This window comes from Salvelinus namaycush, chromosome 37 (genome assembly GCF_016432855.1).
Source record: "Salvelinus namaycush isolate Seneca chromosome 37, SaNama_1.0, whole genome shotgun sequence".
Classification (NCBI taxonomy): domain Eukaryota; kingdom Metazoa; phylum Chordata; class Actinopteri; order Salmoniformes; family Salmonidae; genus Salvelinus; species Salvelinus namaycush.
Genome location: NC_052343.1, coordinates 28,098,999 through 28,108,325, shown reverse-complemented (window position 1 = coordinate 28,108,325; position 9,327 = coordinate 28,098,999).

Below are 9,327 nucleotides of genomic sequence, written 5' to 3'. Positions count from 1 at the left end.
CTCTAAGACAAAGAAGCAGGCTCTCCACATACTGTAGGCATAATAGTGGTAGTAGACTCTCCACATACTGTAGGTATAATACTGGTAGTAGACTCTCTACATACTGTAGGTATAATACTGGTAGTAGACTCTCCACATACTGTAGGTATAATACTGGTAGTAGACTCTCCACATACTGTAGGTATAATACTGGTAGTAGACTCTCCACATACTGTAGGTATAATACTGGTAGTAGACTCTCCACATACTGTAGGTATAATACTGGTAGTAGACTCTCCACATACTGTAGGTATAATACTGGTAGCCCAGATATAATATAATAAAGATTGGTCTGAACAGCAGGATCCATTCTCTAACCTGGATACTTTCAATTCATCAAGCTTTGTTCGCTAAGTAGAACTCTTCTCACGGTATTATCAACAACTTAAACTAGTCCATCAAGTGTTTGACAATGTGATTTGGCTCACGTTCCAAAACCTTCTCTCAAAATGTCAATCAGAAAACCACAAGACTAACATTCAAAGAGAAACATTTTCTATTCCATTTCCACACATTAGGCCTATACTTTATTCCCGAGTCATTACCAGAATAGGAAATATGATTGGTTTGGGGCTTTTCATTCAGAAATACATCAACTCAACACGTTGAAAAGGAAATGAAAACCATAATACGCATAAAACACTGAAACAAGGGCTCCATGTAAGCCCCAGTGAGTTGTCCCAATTGCTGCTCTCGCCTCTAAATCGCCAGAGCACAACGCCTTTTCCCTTCAATGGGGCACTTGGCTTTTATTTGATATAGATGTTTTAGTTTAGCAGAGGAAATTTGGTTACACTTTACATTAACTGGGTCCCGATGTGAGAGAGGGGAAGGATTAGTGAGCGGAGTACGATTTCAACAGGGACCAGGGAACGAACTCTTCAGGTAGGGCACATATTACAATTCAAACAGTATGGTGTGTGTGTGTGTGTGTGTGTGTTCGGCATGTGTGTGTGTTCGGCGTGTGTGTGTATGTTCGGTGTGTGTGTGTGTTCAGTGTGTGTGTTCGACGTGTGTGTGTGTGGGGGGGGGGGGGGGGGCCTTCAACAGTGCAGGTTCATGGTGGGATCACAGCGATCCCTGAGGCGAGGAACACGGCTTGCTCAAACAATTCTGTATGTGCTGTGAACTCCTCATATAGGCCCTATAGTATGCTGTACACACAGCACAGAGGGGCCCCTGAGAGGCAACCCTCAATCACTGTCAATCACCACCTCGGTGTCTAAACTGTGTGTGTGTGTGTGCGTGCGTGCGTGCGTGCGTGCGTGCGTGTGTGTGTAAACTTCCAACAAGCCTAGTGACACCTCCACCCCAGGGCTTCACCAGTCAACACACTCACATCCACATAGAGGACAACAAGGTGTTAACTAACGCTGAGCTGTGGAGGGGCCCGGCATAATACACACTCAACCACAGGGCCTTTCTACACTACCACAATACCTGGAGTCAGATCGGCCTTTATTTATAGAGGGGACTATGATTGTGTGGACGGTGTCGCTCACGGCAAATTGTACGAATCACCCTCTATATAATCATGTTATTAGAGTTTGTTTTATAGAAGTAGGCTATTCAACAACAAGAAAAAATCTCATAAAAATACAAACATTATTGTAATTTAGCAGATGCTCTTTTCCAGAGCGACTTGATACATTTATGCACTTTTTCCCCCTACCTGTCCCCTGTGGGAATTGAACCCACAACCATGGTGTTGCAAGCGCTACGCTCTACCAACAGAGCCACACAGGACCCTAACTAATCCAAAGTATAATATGTAAAACCATGAGGATTATAATAACATCACATCTTAATCTATACCTAGTTAAATAGACTCAAAACTGGAAAGTGGTTGAATTTACAGCTGGCCAAAAGCACACATATAGTGGTGTATACCTGTTTTATTCACTTAACTACTTTGATTAAGTTAACTTAATTAGTTAACTTAGATTATTAAGTAAATGTTTCACTCTGTGTTACTGTGTTCGTTATTTTATACCAATGTGTTGATCATGGTAGCTGATCTATGGGGACAGATTTGATGAATATCTTCATATATAATAATTCAATTAGAAATAAACACATTTTTAAGAAGTATACTTCAGTCTACTCTCTGTCTAGTGTTAGCTGTATTTTATTAAATACCCAGTATCGGGCTTCAAACACAAGGACATTTGCTACGAAATAATTATTCTGTCAATAACAATGAACTTTTTTTGCAGTCGTACCTCCATCAGTCAGAACAGTTATATTCAGTAGGCCTAAATTCCAGTACACTCTCTTTCCCTCGCTTCTACTAGTCTTCTAACGAATCTTTTTTATTTTAAGTTAAGTGCCTCAAATAATTTGGGTCATGTTCTATTTAATTTAGGCTATTTAATACGAGTTTTTATTTTATTTATGAAGATGGATTCATCAGATATTATAATGTTGCACATTAATCATATTTAGTTAAACCACAAACTCTATAATAATAGTTATTAACATTGTCATCATCGTCATCGATAGTGAATAGTAATTGCAGAAGAGAGGCACCCAGGTAATCTTAGAGAGAGATTGTTTGATCGTTATAGGCTACAATAATAATACAAAATGGAAACTGACAAACAGAGAATGGTTCGCCATCATTTAAACTCAATGACAATCTAATCATAAGATTAAAACATATTTTTATACCGCAGGCACTTAACGTAAAGTGTGCCCAGTCAGCAAAACTCCTCTGAAACCTTCAATTGCTCGGCGGCGGTTAATCAAATAGCGACTGCTGGCCTGCAGAATGACGTAATGTTTCGGTTAGATTACTCTTCAAAATGAACAGTATTATAGGCTACCACAGTATCATAAACATGTATTGGTATTATGGATGGAATGACAGCTCCTCTTTAGCTACTTTTACCGTTGTCGAGGACCTGACGTTTGTAAACCGCGTCCGCGTCCCGTCCCGCAGCCCAGTTTGACACACAGGACAACGTCTAGAAGTGGGCTGCATCCATCCATCGATGGGACAGGGGGACAATGTTGCAAAATACTGCAAACTTCAGAATCATTAAAAATATTACTTTGTAAAGCTCTAGATTTTTTTTTATACGTCAACACGTATAGCCCACGCTCTGTCAGTATTTGCTGTTGATAACCATTGCCAATTAATTCCTCCAAATATTATCTTTAGTAATTGCGCGCAATAGGCTACCCTGCACTGACACATCGCTGGATACTACACATAGCTAACCTACTCACACATCCAGTTTGTGGGGTAAATTACAATGGTAGCTAGTAGCTACGGCTCTGACAGCTCGCGAGCAGAGAGCAGCACTTGACATCTCTGTGCTCAACTTCAACAACATTCAACAGTCAGTCCACGCGCGTCCTGAGACTTCTAAATATTGCACCGAGATGGCAAGCCTGCCCTATACGAATAAATAACGGACTTAAACACATTTCTGCACATAATACAATATGCACGAGACAACAGAAAATAATATTCAAAGAAATCTGTAGAGCGCTGCAGCATTCTGTTGATGTGACTCTCTGAGCAACTTGTCACATCAACCGAAGTGAAAAGAAATAACAATGCAGCTGTACAAAACGAAATGGACAACGAAATGGACAATCCATAATTGCATGTTTATAATTTACTGTAGTGGAAAGCAATTATTTTAACTTACCAAACAAGTGTAGAAAATACGCAGCAGACTCTCAGAAGGAACCACGTTGGACTGAGAAAAGATTACAATACGTTCTATTTAGAGAAGCATTACATCACCCCTCGGTGACGTCACGTGGGATTCCTGAACTTGTAAATCATCGTGGTCCGCTTGGAGGCGGGCTGTTGGGGCGAGCAAGGCAGAGTTTGCAAATGCAAGTACGGGACACTGCTGGACATAAGGTACGTATGGCACAAAACTGAGAGGGTACACCACTATCAACTTGCACCAATACTTATTTAAAGGCTACGTTATACAAATGGGTATTCACGTCTTGTTAGCAAAAAAAACCTGATCAGCCAGAATAGTGGCTGCTTTTAACATGGTAAATAAAGTTTACATTTGAAATTGATATTTAAGGATTTAATATACAGTAGTATAGTAGACCGATAGCAATTTGATTCATCTCCAATTACCCAAGTTCACAAACACAAGAAAGTTAGCCTTGAATAGCAGACTTGGACCTTGTCTTGTAGAGAGAGAGAGAAAGAGAAAGAAAGATAGAAGAGAGAGGAAGAAAGATAGACAGAGGGAGAGAGTTTATTTCACCTTTGTTTATTATCTATTTCACTTGCTTTGGCAATGTTAACATATGTTTCCCATGCCAATAAAGCACTTGAATTGAATTGAACTGAGAGAATGTTCTCCTCTCTCCATCCTCTACCTCTTAATAATGAATAATCATGCTGCTGCCTTGAGTAAATAAATAATTGGAGGCATTATATCGACCTCTAAGTGTTGGATTTAAGAGATGCTGTTACACAGACAAAGAACAAGTGAGATATTTTTCCAGAAGTAATGCTAGGTAGGCTAGAGGTAATGTGATGCAGGGAAATCAAGGACAGACAAAACATCATCCTGGTTCTACCATCAAACTAAACAAACTAAACAACCATCTGTCTGAGGAACATCATCCTGGTTCTACCATCAAACTAAACAACCATCTGTCTGTAGAACATCATCCTGGTTCTACCATCAAACTAAACAACCATCTGTCTGTAGAACATCATCCTGGTTCTACCATCAAACTAAACAAACTAAACAACCATCTGTCTGTAGAACATCATCCTGGTTCTACCATCAAACTAAACAAACTAAACAACCATCTGTCTGAGGAACATCATCCTGGTTCTACCATCAAACTAAACAACCATCTGTCTGTAGAACATCATCCTGGTTCTACCATCAAACTAAACAACCATCTGTCTGTAGAACATCATCCTGGTTCTACCATCAAACTAAACAAACTAAACAACCATCTGTCTGTAGAACATCATCCTGGTTCTACCATCAAACTAAACAACCATCTGTCTGTAGAACATCATCCTGGTTCTACCATCAAACTAAACAACCATCTGTCTGAGGAACATCATCCTGGTTCTACCATCAAACTAAACAACCATCTGTCTGTTGAACATCATCCTGGTTCTACCATCAAACTAAACAACCACCTGTCTGTAGAACATCATCCTGGTTCTACCATCAAACTAAACAACCATCTGTCTGCAGAACATCATCCTGGTTCTACCATCAAACTAAACAAACTAAACAACCATCTGTCTGCAGAACATCATCCTGGTTCTACCATCAAACTAAACAACCACCTGTCTGTAGAACATCATCCTGGTTCTACCATCAAACTAAACAGCCACCTGTCTGAGGAACATCATCCTGGTTCTACCATCAAACTAAACAACCATCTGTCTGTAGAACATCATCCTGGTTCTACCATCAAACTAAACAACCACCTGTCTGTAGAACATCATCCTGGTTCTACCATCAAACTAAACAACCATCTGTCTGTAGAACATCATCCTGGTTCTACCATCAAACTAAACAACCACCTGTCTGAGGAACATCATCCTGGTTCTACCATCAAACTAAACAGCCACCTGTCTGTAGAACATCATCCTGGTTCTACCATCAAACTAAACAAACTAAACAACCATCTGTCTGTAGAACATCATCCTGGTTCTACCATCAAACTAAACAAACTAAACAACCATCTGTCTGTAGAACATCATCCTGGTTCTACCATCAAACTAAACAGCCATCTGTCTGTAGAACATCATCCTGGTTCTACCATCAAACTAAACAGCCATCTGTCTGTAGAACATCATCATGGTTCTACCATCAAACTAAACAACCACCTGTCTGTAGAACATCATCCTGGTTCTACCATCAAACTAAACAACCATCTGTCTGTAGAACATCATCCTGGTTCTACCATCAAACTAAACAACCATCTGTCTGTAGAACATCATCCTGGTTCTACCATCAAACTAAACAAACTAAACAACCATCTGTCTGTTGAACATCATCCTGGTTCTACCATCAAACTAAACAACCATCTGTCTGTTGAACATCATCCTGGTTCTACCATCAAACTAAACAACCATCTGTCTGTTGAACATCATCCTGGTTCTACCATCAAACTAAACAACCATCTGTCTGTAGAACATCATCCTGGTTCTACCATCAAACTAAACAACCACCTGTCTGTAGAACATCATCCTGGTTCTACCATCAAACTAAACAACCATCTGTCTGTAGAACATCATCCTGGTTCTACCATCAAACTAAACAGCCACCTGTCTGAGGAACATCATCCTGGTTCTACCATCAAACTAAACAGCCATCTGTCTGTAGAACATCATCCTGGTTCTACCATCAAACTAAACAAACTAAACAACCATCTGTCTGTAGAACATCATCCTGGTTCTACCATCAAACTAAACAAACTAAACAAACATCTGTCTGTAGAACATCATCCTGGTTCTACCATCAAACTAAACAAACTAAACAAACATCTGTCTGTAGAACTCATACAAACTCTTTCTATCTATGGCACTTCTCCATGTTTATGTCAGGGGGTGGTTTATGCACACATTAAATGGATGACAGACAAGAGAGGTGCTTAGTGATGGATATGGACAAATGAATTGCCTGTCACTTGTACAATGATCATCCCTTCTCCCTAATTCTGTCACTGTCTTAGATACGGTCATGTTTCCAGACAGAGCAGTGTTATGTTTCCTCTACTCTGGTATTATTTATTTCAGCTGTTAATGTAGGAGCCAGGAGGATAGCTAAATCACTTCATGATCTTGAGTCTTATTCATGCAACTGTTTGCAGCTATCCTACATATCATCCCTTCATCCTCTGAATTCCACTTAGCATTTTTCTTTAGAATGTGACATAGGCCTAAAGAGACATGAAATGTGATGACATGCAATATTGTCTTTAAAAAATAGTCTACAGACAGCCCTCCCTAACAGTGTATCAAGAGTTATTATAATCATAATGTAATTTAATAGAAAGGCCATTAAACAATGTAACCACCACTACTATCACCACCAGGATCATTGAAATTTAAGCCTCAGTTAAAATGTACCAAAAAAATAAAACAGACATCTGGATGGTGAAAAATCACGCAGGTTGGAGGTTATTGTGACCTGCTGGTGGCGGCTTGTAGGCTGGGCTGGGGGGCTGGGCTGGGAGGATGGGGGGCTGGGATGCAGGGCTGGACTGCTAGGCTGGGGGTCTGGGCTGGGGGCTGGGAGGCTGGGCTGGGGGGCTGGGAGACTGGGCTGGGGAGCTGGGAGACTGGGCTGGGGAGCTGAGAGGCTGGGCTGGGGAGCTGGGAGACTGGGCTGGGTTGTTGGCTGGGCTGGGGAGCTGGGAGGCTGGGCTGGGGAGCTGGGGTTCTCGGCTGGGTTGTTGGCTGGGCTGGCTGGGTGTGATGTCTTTCCTCCTCCCCTCTCCTCCTCTCCTCTGTCCCAGCCTGGGGATTAATGACTGTCTCCTCTCCTCAAATAGAGAGAGATGTTTACCGCTGCACCGTGTCGTCCAGGATGGCTCAGCCAGACACAGGCAGCAGCATTAAGAGGTCTCTGTCACAGAAACAATAACGGCGACTGAAGGATCACACGCCTCCATAACTCAGGAACCTCTCCCGCCTGGCTCTTTTAAGAAGAGCTTTAATCAACGTTTATGACACCCCTTTGTCCTTTATTGCCTATATATTTCCAGAACAATCCAAACATCATATCCCCGGAGAACGGGACTATTAACGGTAAAAGAGGCATACAGTGAGGGGTCGTTGACCTCCACTAAAGGAGATTCGATCTATATTGTACAGGACGTGGTTTTATCCTTCGTCCTCCTCCTCCTCCTGAATACGTGCTTTGCTTTCCACAGTGCTTTTGAATGGGATCACCTTGGAAAGGTTTCTTAGTGCACGCCCCTATGAAGACAGTGCTGTACTGTACTGTTTAATACCTGGGCAGGGCTGTGGATGGCTTCTCTGTTTGATCTTGTTGATGGAATGTTACAGTGTCAGGGTGTTTACCTCTTACCATACCTTGGGAAATGATGGCTGGTTTGTGCCTGCAGGGCTGGAAACATTGGCTTTATGTAATACTGTAATGCACTACATAGCCTTTCCTCTGTACAGTCCCTCAATATGGCAAAGGCTACGTCCCAATGGCACCATATTCCCTTTAAAGTGCACTACTTTTGACCAGAGCCCAGGTCAAATGTAGTACACGACATAGAGAAAGGGGGCCATTTGGGACGGAGACAATGCCTGTCTTAGGCAGAGCCAGGCATTTACCTGTTACTGTAATACTACATAGGCCTACGTATTATATGTAATGCATCATCTGTAGCTACATTGATGTTGACTAATGTCTTGGTGCGCTGCAAAGGTACAAAGCGAGGGAATTCATTAGTTTTTATGTCCCGACAATGGACGGTTATGATATGAGAATGTCATGTTTATAATATACAGTATTAGGAAGACATTGAAGATTTAGGATATAACAGCAATGTTTTGTTTGTTGATGAAAAGTTGAGGCTTGTACAGAATCATACAACCTTAATGTGTAGAGTAATGATATCCAGGTACGCACATAATGATGTCATTAGCAAGTAACTGACTGTTTGTTTTCGCTCGCTCTTTCAAGAGATTCAATTTCATGTGAGGACATATTGCAATTGCTCGCTGCGTTGACAATGCAATATTTGAACTTGGTGTGTAAACTCTGAGCTGCCCTTCCAGCACTGATAACTACGCCAGATTACACTTGATAAATAAACACAACGTATGGATTTGGAATTTAAACAAATACTGGGTTCCCAGGAGGCCTTCTGCTCTGCTAAATCTGTGTGTCTGATACTTTCCTCCTAATGCTTATTTTGAGGGGCTTTGTGACATCAGAAGCTTCTCTGTCTAGCCAAGATATATGGTTTTGCATGAACAGGCCAGGTCAGCCTTGTAAAATAAGTCTTCTCACCTCAATGGGACTTCCTGAATAAATAAAGATTGAAAACAAAATAAACATGATTTCAACAGTCATAGAGCAGTTAAGGACCAGAACCACGGGATCGGATTCAGTAGATACATCCATAAGGATATCTGTGGAAGTTCTGATTCCCAATCAAATACTTACAGTTGTCTGTCTACCCCACAATACCACATAGTATAGAACTAGTGTGTAGGTTGGTTTGCCAGAGGTTCAACGTCTTCACTAAATCTCTGATGCAGAAAATCACACATAACAGCTATGACCTCATCCGCTTTTATGA